Source organism: Trichosurus vulpecula, chromosome 6 (genome assembly GCF_011100635.1).
Source record: "Trichosurus vulpecula isolate mTriVul1 chromosome 6, mTriVul1.pri, whole genome shotgun sequence".
NCBI classification, from domain to species: Eukaryota; Metazoa; Chordata; class Mammalia; order Diprotodontia; family Phalangeridae; genus Trichosurus; species Trichosurus vulpecula.
Window position 1 is genome coordinate 36,487,554 of NC_050578.1, and position 22,370 is coordinate 36,509,923.

Below are 22,370 nucleotides of genomic sequence, written 5' to 3' on the forward strand. Positions count from 1 at the left end.
TACCAGTTCCTGTCCTCAAGGAGCTTCTATTCTTTTATGTACACACATTTAGGCATATATAAAAATCTTTGTAAAATAAATACAAGGTAATTATTTTGAAGAGGAGAGGGAAACATGAGCATCTGTTGTGTGAAGGCATCAAGTAAGGATTCATTTAGAAAGAACCCCTGGAGTTGAGTTTTGAAGGAAACAAAATGTTTTAAGAGGTGTTGGTATGAATGGAGTGCAATCTAGACAGAGGTGACAGTGTGTGCAAACACAGAGATATGGGATATAAACATTATTTTGTGAGGAAAAACCGGAAGGACTGTTTGCCTGGACCATGGAGTATCTAGATAGAAACAATGCATACTAAAACTGGAGAGGTACATTGGAGCCAAGTTATAAAGGATTTTAAATGCCACACAAAAGAGTTATTATTTAATCTTAGAGGTCATAGGGAACCACAGGAGTTTATTGAGTAAGAGAGTGTCATGAACAGACTAAATCTTCGTAAAATCACTTTGGGAACTGTGCAAGAGAATGGGTTACAGAAAAGAGACTTTAGACAGGGAGGTTATTTCAGTAAGGAGAAGGGGTGAGGTGAGAAAGATGATATGGAGGGAGAAACTAAAAGATTTGACAACTGATTAGAAAAAAGAAGTAAGGGAGAGTGAAGAATTGAGTATGACTAAAAGGTTACAAACCTTCATGACTAAGAGGATGTTGGCTTCTATGAAATAAATGGAGGACTGTAGAAAAGGAGTACATCAGAGGGGGGGAAAGATGAGTTCTACTTTGGACATGATTAATTTAATATGCCTATTGGTCATCTGGTTTGTTAGGTAATATCCATTAGGTGATGTAAGATTTGAACTCCAGAAAGAATGGGCTGGATAATTAAATCAGGGATACATCTGCATAGAGATGAATAAGTAAGCTCATAATTTAAAATGTTCATCATAAGCAAAAAAGATTTATGCCAGGAATTCAAGGACATTAGAAAAAAAATAACATCATCTCAAGAAAATATAGTTTTAAAATATTAATAGATACAGAAAATATTTTAAATAAAATAAGTAACCATTTATGATGAAAAACACCATCAAGAATAGATGTAGAGTTGTTTCCTTAATATAATAACAAAATCATTGCTCTAAATTAGGAAAATCTGAAACATCCCCACTAAGAGTAGGTTTAAAAGGTTTTTTTTGATGTAACATTACTTATGCTAAGAATTGTAGTGAGATAGGGAGAGAAAAAGTAGAGAGAAGTTAAGAATCACAAAGAACAAAAATGTTATTATTTCAGATAAAATGATTGTTTATGAGAAAAAAATCAATCTCAACAATATATAGAATTAAAGAATCAATGAGTTCAACATGGTTACTGGATATGAAATACACCCACACAAAAATTATCTTAATTCATAGCCTATCAACAAAGATGAAGAACATATTTAAAAAAAAAAAACTGATTTCTGTTGACAATTATAACTATAACAATATATTGACAGAAATAAAGGTAGGTCTGAATACTTAGAGGGAAATGAAATGTTCATAGATTAGTCAGATCAATATAGTAAAAAGTGACAATAGTTCCTTAATTTTTATTTAATGCAATACCAATAAAATACCAGTGATTTTATTTTTGGGACTTTATACATTTGTTATAGAGTATTTGTAGGGAAAATGGGCAAGAATTTTAAGACTTTATTAGAGTGTAGGAATAAAACAACTATCAAATGAAGTTATAATTTATGGATGTTAAAATGTGGTACAGCACAGACTTCACTAAAGGTTTCTGATTCTGGATAAAGGGAGAAAATAGAATTAAAACTGGTAGAATGCATCAGATATCCCAGAAACAAAATAAAATCTACAAATGTTCACTTTAATAATACTGTGAATAAGAAAAACTGGGGAAGGACTATATAAGAGATACATAAATAAGTAGGTAGGTAGGTAGCTAGCTAGCTAGATAGATTTGGAGAAACTGATCAGCAATAGTGTCCCTCAAAATTATTTCTCTTTTAATACTACAATGAATTATTCTTACATCATAAAATGAATCAAAAGAAAATGAAGTATTATAAGTAAAGAGAAAAAGGAATACTATTTAACACTATTGTAGTAAGTTGATAAATTTTGAAATTCTTTAAAAATATAATAAAGCTTAAGTAGATAAGGTGCATGAATTTTATTACATAAAATTAAAATGATCCAAAGTACTATATGTGTAAGCATCTAGAAAGCATGAATATACTTAAAATAACTAAAATGGTATTAACTAATGCTGCTGTTTATGCATACATATGTGCATGTATATGTATATGTTCATGAATTCATAAATTTCTGATAAAATTGCAAATTCATAGAACTTTTTTGAAGGGCAGTTTGGAAACACATCACAAAAATGCTAATAGCCATTGATTTGATAGCCATTTCATTTCAAATATACCATGTCACACTAAAGTAAAAACCAAAAGAAATGTTAAAAAATATGCCTAACAACATTATTAGTAGTTTCAAAAAAGGAGAAACAATTCAGATGACCAATATTTGATGAATGGCTGAATAAAATAATGTGTGCCAATATTACAAAATACTACAGTCATTAAAATGAAAAAAATAAGGAATAAAAATAAATATGAGAAGATACATAAGGATCAATGGGAACAGAATAAAATATAATGAATGAAAAAGTGCTCGTTAAAAACTTACTATATGAAAGCATTTGTGATCCATATTCAAAAACACAATCTCTACTCTCGAGGAGTATACTAGGGGAGACTTCATAGGAGTGACAATACACTTAAGGGAGGATTCCTTTAGTCCAGAATTCCATAGGGATAGAAGGTAGGGTGATAGGGAAGTTACATTGACACATCCCATTCAGCAACAATTGCAGAGTTGGCTTGACCATGAATTGTGTTTCTTAGGATTTGAGGAGATTTGGGGAGAATGACAGGTTATATACAAGATGGCGAGGCAGTTGTCTATGATTGTGTAAAGGAAGTACCCAGAGAAGAGGGAATGAAGTTAAATTTTGGTGGAGATTTCTTGAAATAATGATCTGGAAGAGGTACTCACTAATTAATAAACTGAAGACACAAGGTAGAAATTCCTCCTGGGCACATTTTCTGAAATCAGCAGCAAGACTTTTGGTGAGGAGGCTATCCTTTGAACCCTGAACATTTCACCAACCTTATGTCTTTAAGTAAGATACTAGACTGAGCAAGTAAAATAGACATGATCATTGCTACCTATTAAGATATTTCATTCTCCGTTCCTAAGTAGGTATTCCCTTCTTCTAAGGCCACTTTCCACAGAAGTAGAATATACATGCTGACTATGAAAATATGAAAGGGAAATAAATAAGCAAGAACAGAGATTAACAGAGAAATTAAAGGTATACAGAGGGAGCAACGGAGAAGTTGTTATGGCCCTAACACATATTGAAATTCATTTTAAAATATTAATAATCATAAATGTAGATTCAACTTTGTTTAAACTTCTGTACTTAATGTACTCTGATAATAAAGAAAAAGTGTATGATTAGTATTGTTTTAAAACAAAAATGATATGGTTTAAAAAGTGTTGAATCTAGTGTCAAATTAGGTTTTAACCTGTAGCTCTGCCAATATCTCTCTGTATACTTGGGTATGTCTCTTAGCCTCTCTAGCACTCAACTTCCTCAATGGCAAAATAAGGTGGAGGGGCATATTAGAAGACCTCTAATCACCTCTAAGCATGATCGTCTGTAGTTTAAATATAAAAAGAAAAATCTGAGAGCACAGTTGCATGTAAAGAACTTTCTCTTTGGAGGAGGAAGGAATCTAATCTTAATTTTACCATTTACTGACTACGTGACCATTGGCAAGTCATTCAGATATCTTGGCTCCCATTTTCCTCATCTGGAAAATAGAAGGATAGCCTATAGCATCTCTTCTGGCGCTATATATGATGCTATAATTTCAACCTACCATATTTCTGCCCCCTCCCCAAAATAAGTATAAATTGACTTCATATGGAGTTTGGGGATAGCAGCATGGTGTGGCAGAGTACAATTTCTGGAAGGAAAAGGCATTGGTTCATATGCCACTTAAATATCCCTATGACCTCAAGCAAGTCACTTAACCTCCCTGGGCCTAAGTGATTTCATCTATAAAATGGAGTTAGGCTTAAATGGCTTCTGACATTCCTTGTAGCTCTATATCTATGCTCCTATGACTCTGTGATTTAATTCATGAAGCAAAAGACTTAGGAAGAAGGGATACAATATGAAAAAGTGGCAGCCCTAATTACAGAGTTCTACTAAAGCCTCATGCTTCCTGAGTTAAAGTTTTCTCAGAAGACTTGGATGATTTGTTATTAGCTGATATTAGTGGAAGCTGAAACATCCAAAAGATCATCTTTCCTTAGAAAGAGGATACACTGTATGAGAAGCTGTGTGTGACTTGTTGTAGGGGGAAAAATGATGACATTCTACAGACAGTGAATTTTTATTAGGCTTCAGAATCCAATCAAAGTGAAAGCCTTGATTAACTCTGGAAGGCTTGATTAAATGTTCAAGAGGCACTTCAGAAGGAATAGATTACCAAGTAGGGCTGTGTCCTTCAAAGTGCACATGTGCTACATACTTAGGTCTTTTTAAAGCTTCTATCTCTACTAAATATATCCAGATAGGGAAATGTACATCTAGGGATTCCAGTTTATACAATTATATTGGATCTTCCTAGAGATGATGTTTTTTTTTTTAAATAGGGCAATTTTCCAAAATAATTTGCAAGGTTAAAAATGAGATAAAACCTCAATTAGAGCTATATGATTAATAAAATGTGAATTGTATGAACCTTAAAGGAGAGCACTGTTTTCTTTTAACATTAGTGATTTTTATAACATACGGGAAATTTTTCCCATTTCTTTAAATTTCCTTAAAGCTGATAATTAGCTCTAAATTGTACAACAAAGCTTTTATATGCTTCTTTATGGTTACATTTGTTAATTATTTAAAAGTTATATAGAAAAAAGGGAACATAATTAAAATAGATCCCATTTAGCTGTTCACTTTTATCAAATCATCAGATATTTAGCAGCATTCCTTTTTGAGGGGACAGGGGGGCAGTAGATTAGATGGTGGTTGATAAGCTATAATGGAGATCTGCTATTTTATTTTTCCTTTTCTTTAATTTCTTAAGAGACTTATTCTTGAGATTATGGGTTGTTTCTGCCTTTCTTTGTATTTTCGATGTTTAGCACAGTGCCTTTCATATAGTAAGCACTTAATAAAACCTTGTTGACTGAGTGACTGATTTATAGTTAAGATGATTGTGTGAAGAATCTTCCCACACAATATATTCCAGTAATGATCTAAGAAGATCATCGGATCAATAAGCAAGAAATTCAAAGAGAAACATCAATAAGTTCCTTTATCCATTCCAGGACAAAAAACAAAAAACAAACAAAGCAAATAGGTGAACAAACAAAATTTAAAAATGAGAGAGAGAAGCAGCAGGTACTGGAAGAGATGTTGTTCCAGTGAATCCAGTGAGAGTTCAGACGAACAGATTAGAAGCCTGCAGCAAACCTTTGCCTTGGGATATCTCAGTGGGGCCAGAAGACTACAGAACCCTGACCAGGGACACTGAGCCCTATTAGCCTCTGAGTGAAGATGCACCAGAGGACATGCAAGGTATTGACAGGAACTCGGGAAATTAATGTCAGGACTAATAGAACCTAACCAAACCACTGAAAAGTGAAGATTGGCCTATTACAAAATCCTAAATTATTAACTGAAGCTGGAAATATGAGTTAATATAAGACCATGAACACTATGAAAATAACATATAGGAAAAGAGATGCCTAGGAAGTAAACCTTCACAACTATAAGAACATCTTCCGATAAAAAAGAAAATCTAATCACAATGAATATAAGAATACCTGGATGAAGCAAGAGATAAAACTTAGAACTATGAGTAAAATAAGAACTCTAGAGTAAAGAATCTAAATAGTTCAGAATAGAAAGTAGAGAATAGGCCCAAAGTAGCAAATGACAAAGCAAAATTCAATGACTAAGTTTTGAGAAAAGAAATAGTAGAAAATAAAATAAAAGGTATAGCTGTACCTAGTGGTCCTTGCCTGTAATCTCAGCTACTGGGGAGGCTGAGGCTGGCTAATCTTTTGAGCTCAGATCTGATCTGCAGTGGGCTATGCCAGTCTGGGATCTGTACTGTTTTGGTATCAATATGGTAAGACCTGGAGAGTTGGAGGTGGAGAAGGCATCAAGTTTCTAAGAAAGAATAAAAAATTAGTGCAGGTTAAAAGCACAGCAGGCAAGTCAAAGCCCCAGTCCCAATCAGTGGGATTGGGTCTAGTGGTAGCTACTGCATAGATCTGGTACAAATCTCATTTATATGCCCTCTGAGATTTTCTAGTTCAGAAATAATGATGTTAAATCCTTTCCCTAGTGTGTGATATAATATACACATACATACATACACATATATATGTAATATATATAACATACATAGTACCATAGGATCAAAGATTTAGACTAGTCCATCCACCCCATTTTTATGGATGAAGAACCTGAGGCCCAGAGAGCTTAGATGACTTGTCTGAGTAAATGTAAGTAAGTAGCAGAGCTAGGATTTGAAACACATTACTCTGATTCCAAAACCATTATTCATTCCCTTTTACCATTCTGTATATTTGTATAAAGATCTATGCACATGTACATTATTTATATACATATATATTTATATGTGCAAACACATGCAAGTTTAAACATATAAAGAGGTTACATAATTTGTGACTTGGGAACAGATTTGATATTTCACTATGTGGAAACTCCTACCAATGTAGGTTGGTATTTGATTTACAACTTATAATCTTAGAGAATTTCCAGGGGCACTGTGATGTTAAATAAATTTCCCAGATAAAGCAATGGTAGATATCCCAAGGCCTTGGCCTGCTCTCCAAAATATCTTTAGTTATGATAACACCTCTGCCTCATTTAAGTCCAATTCCCATTCAAGTAAAGACATCACCCGTGATATCATTGGTCTTCTTCAAATACAAAGAATGAACAATATTGTTATGAAATAGGTAGGCTTTGCCAAAGATATTCAGTAACAGACCAGATGTCTACTATTTCACAATTGACTAAAAGGTGTAGAGAATATAAGATATCATAATGTTTATTATTTGTTAATTATAAAAATGCATTTGATATTAGAAAAGATATATTTACTTAAAAGCTTTATTTTACCAGAAAAGGTATTGCATTCATGTATCAAAGTCACTCAAGTGTCTCTGAAAGAAATAATACCAGAAATAACCTTGGTTATTTATTAACAAGGGATTCTCTGATAATTAAGATCAGATGAGGCATACACAAAACAGATATATGCTAGTCAAAAGTATTCTTTATTATGATGGAAAATACACAGTATAGAGTCATCATCAGTGACAGATTTTCTATAATTGGTGAGTTTCCCTGCATTGTCCTGTTTCTAGATGGCAAAATATCCCCTGGATCAAGCTCCAAGGCACTGTAGAGCCTTATGGGATAGATCTGCAGTCTCCTAAACAATTCTGTTCATTTATACCAAAAAGACCAAATAAATGGATAATGTTTGTTGTCTAGATTTCAATATGCAAGAGAATGGATATACACAGCATCTGTCCAACAGTATATATTATCTAGGATGAACAATACTGACAGTCAGTGATCAGTAAAGGAGGAAGGTAAAGGACTGGATTGCTTTCAGGAAGTTACAAAGCCATTTTACTGACCTCAAACTCCCTTTACCAACAAAGACCATTATTTTCCTTTTTAATTTTTAATTTTTTTCCATTACAATTTTTCCCTCTCTTCCCTCCCCCCCCCCACTTATTGAGAAGGAAAGAAATATGGTATCCATTATACAAGTGAAGTCATCCAAAAAATATGTCTACATTATCCATGGAGAGAAAAAAGCAAGAAAAATAAAGAAAGAAAGAAAAAATGCTTCAATCTACACTCAGAGTCCATCACTTTTCTCTCTGGAGGTGAAAAGCATTTTTCATCATTAGTCCTTTGGAATCAAAAGACTGATATTTTCTTTTTTTCTTTCTTTTTTTTTAGAGGGGGGAAGGCAGGGCAATTGAGGTTAAGTGACTTGCCCAAGGTTACACAGCTAGTAAATGTGTCAAATATCTTGAGGCCAGATTTGAACTCAGGTTTTCCTGACTCCAGGGCCAGTGCTCTACTCACAGCACCACCCAGCAGCCCCAAGACTAATATTTTCAATAAAAAGTTTTTACTGGTGTTGCCTTATGTCACAGAGACCTGTTCAGTTGTTTTCAGTTGTGTCCAACTCATTGTGTCCCCATTTGGGATTTTTTTAGCAGAGAAATTAGAGTGGCTTATAATTTCTCTTTCTAGCTCATTTTACAGATGAGGAAACTGAGGCAGAGTTAAGTGACTTGCCCAGGGTCACACAGCTAGTAAGTGACAACTAATAAATAAGTGAGTAAATGAATAGTAAGTGAGTGAGGCTATATTTGAATTCAGGAAGATGAGTCCTCTTGGCTCCAGGCCCATCACTCTATGCACTGTGTCACCTAATTATCCAACATTTGAAAACTTTAAAGAACAGAATAAAATATATGTGATATAAACAGAGGGTGGGCTAGCTCTGTGGTGAGAACAAAGGAAAATAACAGTACAGATTTACGGAGAAAGTGAGCAAGGCCTCTGGATTATGGGGGATATCCCTTTGTGATAAACTTTTGGGAGGTAGTGGACATGAATTGTTCAGGATGGGAAGTCATGAATGAGTTGCATCATTAGAGGAAACTCCTACATTGATGAAATAAGAGAAAAATTTGAGTACATGAACACATCATACATGTCACATATATACTTAGAACATGGATATTTTACAAATATTCATTGATATTTTATCTGAAAAATGTAACCATGATACTTAATTTGTCTTTATCCTATCATGGGATGTGGTACAGGAGAAAGAACACTATTTATGAACTCAGAAGACTTCGGTTCAAGTCACTTGTCTCTGCCACTTACCTACCGCACTACACTAAACCTCTCCAGGCCTTGGTTTTCTTATCTGAACAATGAGCAGAGTACATTAGACAAAGCCCTTTCCAGCTCTAGATCTCTGATGCTATGAACCTGTCAAAAATGTTTTATTATATATGAATATTTGAATGAGCTAGACTTTCAGACTAATTTAAAAGCAACAAAATCCTTAGTGGCTTTAAGTTCTCAATAATAAACATATCTGCCTTAAGGTCTTATAGAGCAAGAAGTGTCTAGAGCTAAGTGACTGGCGTGGAACAAAATAGTGCATGGTGAAAAAGATGAAGCTGCTTAAACCATTATCATCTCAATGAATGTCATGCCAAGAGGAATCCCCTTCTCATCCTACAGTGCTAACATATAGTCAGCTTTTATTCCAATGAGTTTTTTTGTGCCAGAGTTGAAGCTGCAAATTAAACTGTGATGATTGAAAAGCCCTTGAAAATGAATTTTCTAGGCTGAAGAGAATAATGAAATGAAATTATTGAACAAGGCATTAAAGGTGAATGAGGAATTAAAAAGCAGAGGTGTCAGTGAATCTTCACTCCCCCACATTGGAAGATTAATACCCTCCAGAACCTCTACAAAGACAGCTGATTGTGCTAAAATGCCAGATATTATCTCTCTGTGACATCTTTTCTTGATTTTGTTCTGGGGTAGATCTTAACAGCATGTTAAATCATGGAACCAGATGAGTGGAAGAATACAGAATCTTGAGCCCAGGACTCAGGAAAATATATGTTGTTCCAGTTCAAAAATTTAGAAACTGAAGGATAAGAGAGTTTGAGAGAATTTTATTAAAAGTATGGAAGTAATTGATATTTGAAATTCAATTTGAATTTAATAGCTCTCAACAGGACTGTCCCTGGTGAAGTTCAGGGTCTAGGATAAAGCATTCTGTCTGATATGCTTTTCTCCAAAACACCATTTTTATACAGTGGAAAGTGAGTTAAAATGAACAGCAAGAGCAAAATGGAAGGGAAAAAATAATGCAACCAACAATACCTTGTAGCTTGAGAATTATATGTGGAAGGGGGAAATCTCCCTATTTTCTTCCTTCCCAATTAGCGAGGGTGGGTGGGGCTGATTAAAATATGGTACCTAGCAGAGTACCTTACCAGTGGGCCCTTAATAAATGTTTGATGATTGATCCTATCTATGAGTATAGGAAGATCCCTTTTAAGCACCAGTAGCAGCTCTGTCCTCTCCCCAAAAGCATAAGGCATCCCTCAACATATGGGAGGTAGGGTATTTGTAGTGATCTAATTTATCTTAGGATGATTCTGGTTCTCTCTCAATACATGTTTTATATATAATATGTTATATATCACATGTCATGTGTCTTTTATACATATGATATAATGTATCAGATATAACATATAGAGAGATAAGAAACAGACAGAAATATGTTTATATATTATATCATTATATAATAGAATATAGTTATGCTATTTTTCAGTCATGTATGACTCTTTGTTAACTCATTTAGAGTTTTCTTGTCAAAGATATTGGAGTGGTTTACCATTTCTTCTCCAGCTCATTTTACAGATGAAAAAACTGAGGTGAACAGGATTAAGTTAAATTCAGAGTCATAGAGCTAATAAATGCCTAAAGTCAGATTTGAATTCAGAAAGATGAGTCTTCCTGATGTCAGGCCCTGCACTCTTTTCACTGTGCTACCTATCTAACCCCATATATATTATATATGTGTGTAAATTAGTATAATCTCTATACACATAAAGAAAGGTATCATATAAAAACAATAGATGATATTTGTAGAACTATGATTCCATTAGTTTAAGAAGGGATCTTCAGTTAAAATCATAGATTTTAAATTGAATTTCAAAGTCTGATGTCCACTTTCTCCTAGTAATCCTTTACATTTTTCCTTATATATCCAGTCTAGAATATTCCTTTTCCAATAATCTGCAGTCCAGTCAGATTGGCCTTCATCAGGGCTTTTCATCTCCTATCTCCACGTCTTTGCATTTGGCATTCTCTACTTCTGGAATGCAGTCTCTCCTCACCTTTCCATCATAAAATGTCTCTCTTCCTTCAAGATGTAGTTTAAGTACAAATTTTTACCTGAAACCTATCCTACTTTCCTAAATTGTTAGTGTCTTCCTTGAACAACTAACTTTTATATAATAACTTTATTGGTCAACTATTGTATATTTAGCAACCTTGGTTTTTTATGTTGTAGTCACCATCTTTATATTTATTCTCTATATGTTTATGTATGTAAGTGCTGTTCCCACTTATAGAATATGAGCTCCTTGAGGGTACATATTGTTTTGTTGTTTATATTTGTATTCATGACATACCATAGTTCAATGTACATAAGAGGCCCTTAATAAATGCTTGTTGATTGATTGATTAGAAAATACAACTTATAACCAAAAACCAAGCAAATTTCCTGACAATTTAAATTACGGGGCAGTTTAAAATAAGATGACTTCAATTTCCTTATATGTGAGACTGGGGATATGGGGAAGTGATTCCTAAGTGCTCTGATCCTATTTGGCATTGCTATCATTAAAAAATAATCAAAGAGAAACAGAGGTCAGCAAAAATTTTCTCTTTAGAATTAGATGAAATAGGAAAATATATCTTTAACAGAATTGGAAAAATATTCATCTTGGAGGACTGGTGATAAAACATGTGGTCCCTCATCCTGAAAGACAGGTGAATACAGTGAAGTTGATTGATATGTTGGTTTGTTTTGCCTATTACTCTTTGTTAGTAGAGAAGGCGAATGTGTGTGTGTGTGTGTGTGTGTGTGTGTGTGTGTGTTTATGTCCTAGGAGGTGAAAATAACTGGGAAGTGACATTTTTTTAAAAAAAATCAACAATACAGTTTAAAACAGAGAATCCTGGTGATTGAAAAAATACACACATTAAAACCAACCACAGCATTGTGTTAATGTTTCCAATGTCTTCTTAAGGGGATAATTCTGCTACACACTTTCTTTATTTGTAACTTGATTGTAATTATATTTCTTTTATAGAGTCTATTATTCTAAATCTTCTCATAATTGCTTTGAAACAGATCTCATAGGAATACTTTGGACAAAAGATAGCAAGCAAAAATAGCAAACAACAAAATAATTCCAGAAATTGGTCATAAATTTTATGAGGAATTAAAAAGCATAGGTGTCAATGAATCTGCACTTCCCCATTCATAATTTTTGAATAACAACAGCTAAGAGAGTATCATTAATTGCCACATAACCTTCTGATACGAGATGTGAAATGGGGGCTTATGGTGGCATGGAATTTTTATTACACAGGCAATGATCATTTCAATTTGTTTTGTGTTGTATGAAAAGAAAGTATTGAATATGTTATGTGAAGAATAGCTAGAGATAGGAACATTTTCTTTCATTATAATTACTCAAGTATATTGCATGTTATCTCTAGGTGTTTCCTTTGAGTGAATTTTCTAGTTATGTTATCTTCAATTTTTCAAACTCCATTAGCCATTTGGAACTTGTTCCTGATCATAGATTAGTGGAGGCGAGTTCTATGCCTCTAGCACAGGAGTATTTTCTTTATCTAACTGCTATAATATTTCTTCTTTTTGACATAAATAATGTCCAAAGAATTCCAATCCAAGGCACTTACAGTGCAAATATAACAAACACAAGATGATTCATGCACACTTGAGTGTGTCCTATGTCTTATTAGATGAAGAAAAATTACTGTGTTCGGTGGGGAAACATTCCTCCTCACCAAAAATCTGTCTTAGTAGATTTCCAGGGCTTGGTCCCAAACAAATGAGTTTTAGTATCCTGTTACTGTTTTTCCACTCTTTGATCTCTGCTATGTGACAGACAATCTCAGTGGCCCTGAAGGAATTCTGAGATGAATTCTATTGCCAGCAGAATGCTACACCTACAGGACATATAACTTTCCTTATGTTATTCATTCACAGATGATTTCTGGTGGAATTTCCAACAGTGTATGCCATTATAAAGTGTTTTGTGTTTTTTCTTCCTTGTCCACCTTTCCTCATTCATGAGACCATGAATCTACACTTAGGAATTTCACGTTAAGTTCCCATCCTGATTTAGAAACTTTCCAGTTTTCTCACCCTGGGAAAGTCTTTCAACCTCTCTCAAGCCCAGTTCCCTTATCTGTAAAATGGGAATTGTGATAGCATCTACCTCCCAGAATTGTTATTAAGATGAAGTGAGATAATATTTGTATAGTACTTTGCAAATTGTCAAGTGCTACATAAATGTTAGCTATTATTGTTATTCTTAATATGTATCAATATTTTTATTATAACAAGTATTTATTAAGCACTTACTATAGGGCAGTCACTCTGTATGAGGTTTGGAATGCAATAATTAGGACAAACAAAGCAAAATCTTAAAATGTAATGATGATTTTCATTATAATAATAAATGCACATAATCTCAATGGAAGCAATTTTACATAGTGAGCTATATTGGCTTGTCAATCTATAACCGTATATGGTATTACAATTCATCAGTGTGACTGCTATTTTATCAGCAAGTGTTAAAGTCAAGATATTGTGGGAATGTCTAGGAATTAAAAGAATGGCTACATAGTCTTCTTGGCATTTGCCCTTTATCCTCAGGGGATAATTTTTATGTTGAGTCTCTTCCATGATCCTTTCAAGTCTAGAGTGAAGGAGCCCTTTTGATTGTCTTGTTTGATCTTGTTGATCTGTTGAAAGGTCAAATGTGAAGGGAGACAGAGTTATTTGGAGAGAGAAAGGCCAATTTTATGTTCCAGAACTTTGTTAGCATGCTAGTAGGCAGTTGAAGCTTTTTTGGAAAGGAGTAGTCCAGACCTGTAATTTCATTTACATAGGTGCCTCCCGGTATAGAAAAACCTTCCAGTAATACAGAGCAACAACATGTCTGAGGGTTAGTGCCTCAGAGTTGTAAAAAGATGTCTGGGGAAAGAATTTAATGAATAGATGACTTGACCATGGTCATCAGACAATATGTGTCAGAGGCACATTTTAAACCTGGATTTCCTGACTATATGGCTCTCACTCACAAAAACATATTGCTTGTTTTTATAAAAAAGAAAAATTCTCAGACAAAATCTAATAAAAATAGCTTAATAATAATAGACTTAATAATAGAATAATATGAATATTTAGCATCCAGGCACCAAAAGAGGGTGCTTACATTTGACATTTGGCTTGCTTTCACAATCTGCAGTAATTGGACTACTGTAAAGAAGGTAGAAAGACTTGTGAAGGTTTATTCTCTACTCATGTATAGAGAGGGATTTTAAAATTTTTGTTTATTCTTTCTTTTTTCACTGAAACTCTAGAAGTTGTGGGAAGGAACATTATCAAATTGATCAGGCCCTCAAAAGTTTCCTATGGGTTGGTTGTTCTCCTGTGGGTTGTTTTCAACTCATCCATTCCTCACCAAACATCACCTCCATATTAAAGATGGAGAAATCAAGCAGCTTGTAACAGCTCACAGAAAAAAAAAATGCCAAAGGTAATATGCTGCCTAAACCCAAGAGAACTGTTATACAGATGAGAAATTCAAGTATAAAAGTGGTTTTTTTTGTCCTGAAATTATCATATCCCAATGACACAAGTTACTGAATCATAGGAACAGCTTTGTGAAACTGGATTACTCTTCTAGGGTGCAGATAGACACCCTAGGGCTGTTTATTTAAGTCTAAAACAAAACAACCAAATAGATTAGAACAATGGAATTTTTTTCAACTACACTCCACTGTTGTACCAATTTACATCAGCAGCAGGAAACATTTATTGACTGCCTACTGTGACACACTGCTGGGAAGAACAGGAATAGGAACTAGATTCAAACAAATATTATCATTTGGTTACTGATTATTATCTTGTTTACAACTGACTGCAATAAAGAAGTCATATTTGGGTACCTCCAAAATAGCTTTTATTTATGGACAATATCATTTGACAGTTGTATACTGGACAAATGCCAGGGTTTATTACAAAACTTTCCCTTCTGTTTTCCAATTTTAAATTGTAATTTCATATAACAGACCTTCTGTACAATGATGTACTTCCAGAGCCTCGCTTGAATATATCAAATACAATTCTTCTGTAAGTCTGCCCTCCAAATATCTGGTTTATCCCCAACTTTCTCAAGACTAGCCAACAAATACTCACTTAGGCCTTTGTGCAGATTTTTTGTTGGTTGTTCAGTCATTCAGTCACATCTGACTCTTATAGACCCCCATGGACCATAGCATACCAGGCCCTTCTATCCTCCACTACCTCTTGAAGCCTGTCAAAACTCATATTTGTTGTTTCCATAACACTCTCTATCCATCTAATCTTCTGCCATCCCCTTTTCCTTCTGTTTTCAATCTTCCCCAACATCAGTCTTTTCCAATGAGACCTGTCTTCTCATTATGTGGCCAAAGTATTTAAGCTTCAGCTTTAGTATTTGTCCTTTTTTTAAAAAAAAATAAACTTATATGCTAAAACCTAAATATGCAGTAAGAAAAGAAAAAGCATTGACATGTACACAGCAGAATGTAAGAGAGGATTCAAAACATACAACTTTAAATTTCCATTTTAAGAAAGCCTATATAATAAATACTAAGCATTGTGTTCCAAGCTGTCCCTCTTTTCTTTGCTTCCTTGCAAGCTTTCTTTTATTCTCTGCTGTGCATTTTTTACTTTGTTTTCCCCCCTTTCTTTCCCCCCCAAAAGGGCTACAATCAAGCATGGATGCACACACACAAAAATGTACATATATATATATATATATATATATATATATATATATATATATATATATATATGCACAGGAACACATATATGTACACACATAAATACACATACATTTACTTAGATGTCCATAATCATATTCATATATAGACATCCATTCATATGCATCCATGTAAGACCGTACTGTACCTGTTTGTTCTCTGTTTCTCTGAGGGTGTATAATATCTTCCTTCATAGGTCCAAGTCTTTACGTATTTTTCTAAGTCCACCAGCTCATCATTTACTATACCACAGCAATACTCCAACCTTATACTATCTAGTTATTTTAAATAGTCTAAAATAATATTGACAAATATGGCTAACATATAGTATAGTTTCCCATTTTTCTCTTTTGATTAAATGTGTTTAGCTTTAACTTTGTCTGAGATCATGATTACTATTCTTGCTTTTATTTCTAATAAGTTCTACTTTTGATCTTTGTTTTATGTTTGTGTGTATCTCTTATTTCCTATCCTTCCTGACTCCTCTAGTTTACTTCTACCCACTACCTCCTATTGTCCTCCTATTACTTAACCTACCCTCACTTCAAAGATTCTTCCCTTATCCTCCGCCCACCCTTTCCCCTTACCATCTTGCTTCTATCTGAATTTAGAAGACTTTTATGGAGTTCCAAATATTTTTGTTATTCTCTTTTTTATCCCATTCTCATTAATCCAAACACTCTTTTATTACCCTGTCCATGTCCTATTCCCCCACCTTATTTCCTTTTAAATTTAGAAGACTTTTATTCCCTTCTAAATGTATATATTTTCCCCCCTTTAGCCCAGATCTGGTGGGTGTCCTTTCAATGAGTAGTCTGAATTAATTCTTTTAAATATTGGCTGATTTGATCTCCTTTCTATCCAAGGGATTGTCTAAAGTCCTTTCTAGCACCCAAATTTGAAAGCATTGATTCTGGAGTGCTCAGCTTTCCTTATAAGTCCAACTCTAACAGCCATACATTACTACTACAAAAGCCATAGCTTTGTGCAGAACATGATGTTGGCTACTGGAAGAGAGAGAAAATTTAGTTAGGACACAGAACCTGCCTCCATGGAGCTTAAAGTCTAGTAACAGAGTAAGGTACGCACTTAGTAACTACATTACTCACCTTGAGACTTGGACTTATGACCTTTTTAGCTCAGATGTTTCCTCTGTAAGTATAAATGGCAATATGTTCCTTACTTTTACTATATGACAGTCTCTTCTCTCATGGACATTCTTAGAGGTGTCTTTTATGTTGCTTCCTATGAAGATCTTCCCATTAATCTGCTAACTGATTTTTCTGAGCTCATGAATGGTTATGATTAGCCAATCTAACCATGTCACTCCAATGCTCAGTAAACTGTAGGGGCTCCCTATTGCCTCTCTTGACTTTTTTCCTGTTACTGGACTTCAGTAATTCTGGAAGAGAGAGTGAAGCTGATGACTTTGTGGAACTCTGACTCACTGAAATCCAATTTACCCATGCAAATCAAGGCATCACCCTGTTAAGTTGCTGGTCCTCTTCAAAAAATGAAGGATGAACAGGAACAAGAAGAATAAAATGTAAATTTGTATGTTCATGATTTAAAGTCCTTTACAATCTGGATGTAAACTCTCCTCCAAGGCTTATTACACATTACTCCTCTTCACTAATTTCTAGTCAAAATGGCCTCTAATTAGTATATAACATTCCAGCATCTATCTCCACAATCCTCAAGTCTTAAATTCAATATCTCCTTTCCTCTACCTTTTAGAATACCAAACATTCTTTGGAGCTTAGCTTAGGTATTACCTCCTTCGTGAGGTCTTTCCTGGAACTACAAACTAATAGTGTCTGCCCCAGACATTATTTTGTACTTCCCTTTTATATATTTTATATTCATTTGAGACTGAAGACCATAGATTTAGAGTTGCATGAGACAATGGAGGTAGCTCTCTATTTAGCAGGGAAGTTAAAAGACATGCTGAAAGCCATATGTTAAGTGGAAGTGCCAAGGTTTGAATACAGAACCTCAGATTCCAGCATTTTTTCTTTTGTACCATACTGTTTAAAAGCAAGCGCACTGTTCCCCTGAATAAAATGTGAATACCTTGAGGGAAGGGACTGTTTCATTTCACCATTTATATCTCTAGCACCTAGACTGATCCTGACACACAGTAAGCACTTAATGAATATTTATCAATTTATTAGTAATTGACTAATTATGCTTATTCCAACATCATCCTATGGCAGAATTTTACTAATGGAAGAAAACTCAGAGATTATATAATCTACTTTTCTTGCTGTATAGGTGTAGAAACAGAAATGCAAAGAGCTCAATTAGTAAATATCATTAGTGGCAGAGTTGGATCAGGTTTCCTGATTCCTAGTCAGTATGTGTTGACTAGGTTACAATACTCATGAATCTTTGAATTTTTTTTTCTTTATTACAGATTTAGCAAGTATGAACATTTCAATATCCAAAGTGCAGAAAAAGAGGTCTGTATATTAAGTTGTCAGCTTCTATTATGTACATTTTAAAGTACATATTAAATTTAACACAATAGTAGCAAAACTGCTCTACTTGCCTGTGTCCTTAGCTGAAATTTCTCCTGCTCCCTTCTTTTACTGTTTCATTTATGTTCTTTTCTTGCATTTCTTCATTTTTGTTTTGCATCACTGTTCTTAGCCATCAATGCTTTCACCCAAATTTCCCCGTCAAACCCAAATCAACAACTATCTATTGAGCACCTACTATGTGCCAGGCACTATAGCAAATGCCAGGAATATAAAGAAAGGCAAAAACAATCCCTTCTCTCAATGAGTTCACAATCTAATGGAGAAGATGGCATGCAAATATTTGTGTAACAACAAGATATGTATATATATATATATATATATATATATATATATATATATATATATATATATATATATATATATATATATATATATGGGTTAACTTGGAAGTAATCTTAAAGGAAAGGCACTAGCATTAAAAAGTACTAGGTAAAGCTCCATGTAGAAAGTCAGATTTTAGCTGAGCCATCATCATCATAGCTAACATTTATGCCATGCTTACTATGTGGCAGACACTGTGTTAAGCGCTTTACAATTATTAGCTCATTTCATTCTCCTCATAATAACCCTGTGAGGTAGGTGCTATTATAATCCCCATTTTGCAGATAAGGAACCTGAGGAAAAAAGAGATTAAGTGATTTCCCCCAAGGTCACATAGCTTGTAAGTGTCTTAGGCCAGATGTGAACTCAGGTCTTTGGAGCGATAAAGAGAGAGTCTTCCAGGAATAAGGATAGCCAGTGAAAATGTACAGTCAGGAGATGGAGTATGTTTGAGGAACATCAAGGAGATCAATGTCACTGAATGGTAGAGGAGGAAAGATGGAAAAGAGTAAAATGTAAGAGGACAGGAAAAGCTGGAAGGGTCTTGAAGGGTCTTGGAGGGCTTTAAAAGCTAAACAGATGATTTTATATTTTATTCCTCCTTTGTAACAAAAAGAAAGATTTGTTGCACTACATTTAATACAAACTCTTTATTTGCGTAGGCTAGCACTTTGGCCGTGTGGGCCTCCTCAATGACACCTTCCACTCTGCTCCTCTCTTCCACCTTCTTATCACATCTGTTTCAATAGCTACATTCCATTTTGAGATTGAATAGTACTTTTGCTTACAAGTATTTTCTTCCGTATGTCAAAACAAAAAATTCCTTTAAAAGAACTTGCAAGAAATGAAATCTCCATTTGGTGGTTCTCATTATTTTGCCTAGAAATTTGATAATTGTCTTAGAGACTCCCTGCTTCAGTTCTCATCCATCTTCACCCAGTGTCAAATTAATCTTCTGAACATACATTTTAATCATGTTACTCCAATATGGTCTCCTAACTGCTTAAAGGATCAAGTCCGAACTCTGAAGCCCAGCATTCAAGGCCCTCTGGAGTCTGGCTCCAACCAAGCTTTACAACCACATGACTAACTGCCCTCCTTCAAAATTTCTCTTCACTCTTTTGTCCCCTAAACATCTCATAATTGTTCACCTTTTCCCTTTTACTGCTTAGTGTGGATGCCCTCCCTATACTTCTAAACCCATTGAATGCTTTCATTCCCCATTTAAGTTCCATTCAGTTTGGAAAGTCAACTTTGATCCCCCTCGCCCTGAAGCAATTTCTTCTTTCTGTGCACTTCTTTAGCCTTTTTGGTTTATACCATTCATTTGCTTAATATTTATTCACAACTATTACATCACAGATTAATAACTGGAAGGAACCTTAGAAGTCACCTAGTCCAAGTTCCTCCTTTCTGCGGTGATGAAACTGAGCCCTAGAGAATTTAAATGGCTTTGCCCAAAATGCATCACATTATAAGTGGCATCATCAGGATCCAAATCCAGGCCCTGAGATCCCAAACGTGGCAGATTTTCTAAGTGCTACTCTTCTGTTGTAGTCATGAATCCTTATTTTTAAAAAGTGTTAACATTCTTTTTTACATCTCTAACATTTCCCAATATTTTCCTCCCCTGTTTTTCCCAAAAATCTCTCTCATAACAAAGAATTAAAAAATAGTCCAGCAAAGCTAATTCTATGCAGTTTTTCATATACATGATAACTACCTCTGAAAAAATAAAGGGACTTTCCCCTCTAAACTTCTGAGCACCCACTTCCCCATCAGTGTCCAGCTGCCCTCCAGAGTCCCGGCCTCTAGACACCCAGGCCATTACCATGACTTCCTACAGCTACTGGCAGTTGTCTTCTGCCTCCACCCTGGGGCTGGAGAGCAGCAACACGGGGCACTTTGGAAGTTGGGCATTTCAGGCACCCAACTTCCACAGAGGCCAAGGAGGCCTGGGAGTGTCCATGTCCCACTTTGCCTCCTCAGGCCTGAGTGGGAGCTATGAGGTTGGCAGCAACCAATTTCAGCTTGGGCTACGGGGAAGCCAATGGGCTTCTGGTGAGCAACAAGAAGGTCACCAGGCAGAACATCAACAATCACCTGGCTCCTACCTGGCTAAGGTGCATGCCTTGAAGGAGGCCAACACTGATCTGGAGGTCAAGATCTGGGATTGCTACCAGAAGCAGGGCTCTGGACCCACCCAAGACTACAGTGCTTACAGGAAGACTACCCAGGACCTGCAAGATAAGGTTCTTGGTGCCATTATTGAGAACTCAAAGGTTGTTCTGTAAAATAACAAGGCCCAGCTGGCTGTGGATGACTTCTGAACCAAGTTTGGGACTGAGCAGGCCATATGTCTTGGTGCAGAGGCCAACATCAATGGCTTGCGCAGAGTGCTAGAAGAGCTGACGCTGGCCAGGGCTGATCTGGAGCTGCAGATTGAAGGCCTGAAGGAGGAGCTGGCCTACCTCAAGAAAAGCCATGAAGAGGAAATAAGAGCTCTGAGTGGGCAGGTGGTTAACGTGGAGGTGGACTCGGCAACAGGCATCGACCTGGCCAAGATCATGACAGACGTGAGAAGCCAGTATGAGGCTGTGGCGGAGAAGAACAGGAATGATACAGAAGCTTGCTTCACCAGCAAGACAGAGGAGCTGAACCAAGAAGTTTCTGTGCACACAGAACAGCTCCAGACCAGCAAGACTGAAATCACTGACCTCCAGTGGACCCTTCAGGGGCTAGAGATAGAACTGCAGTCTCAGTTCAGCATGAGAGCTGCTCTTGAAGGCACTTTGGAAGAAACAGAGGATGTTATGGGGGTCCATCTGTCAGAGATACAGGCTCTCATCAGCAACACTGAGGCCTAGTCGAGTGAAATCTGAGCAGAGATAGAGTGCCAGAACCAGGAATACCTGCTCCTCCTGGATATCAAGAGTCGGCTGGAGCAGGAGATCACTATCTACCCACAGCTATTGGAGGGCCCTGATGCCCATGACAACAGTGTATCCACAATCCCTAAAGACCTCTGAGTCATAGGAGGCTCCTGTGCATGGAGAGTCCTGGTTACAGAGCCCTTTGAAGGGGGAGTGAAGACGCAACCAAATGAGGGCCCCCATATTAGAGGGTGTCTGGGTGGGAGAGGATAGCACCCTGGATTATTTCCATGTCCTAACTAATAAATCTTCTGACCTTAAAAAAAATAAAGGCAGGAAAAAGGTGCTGATCAGCCTTCTCGTATAAATGTACATATTTGGGTCCAAGCTTGGTCATTCTTATTTCACAGGAATTCATTCAATTACTTTGTTCTTGTTGAACTATTATTTGCATCTTATATTGTCAATCAATTCTTCTTGTATTAACGTTTTCTGGTTTTTATATACCACAGCCTGCTCCATGAGACCAAGAAAGATCTATATTCTCTCTGTCTCTGTTTCTCTGTCTCTGTCTCTGTCTCTGTCTCTGTCTCTCTCTCTCTCTCTCTCTCTGTGTGTGTGTGTGTGTGTGAAATCATTCTAGTATCTTTCCTAAGAAAACCCCATATGAGTTCATGAAGAGTTGGATATGACTGACAAAAGACTGAATGACAAATTATCTGTCTATATTTTTAGACATAAATAGGTTTATCTCATATATTCTACTTATATGTATATGTATACTTGACATTTTTTTCTTCAA

The 22,370-nt window shown here is 35.6% G+C and overlaps 1 pseudogene; it reads left to right on the forward strand.

The window, feature by feature from the left end:
• The first annotated feature begins 20,527 nt into the window (after positions 1-20,527).
• LOC118855281 lies at positions 20,528-21,724 on the forward strand (annotated as a pseudogene).
• The last annotated feature ends 646 nt before the right edge of the window (positions 21,725-22,370 follow it).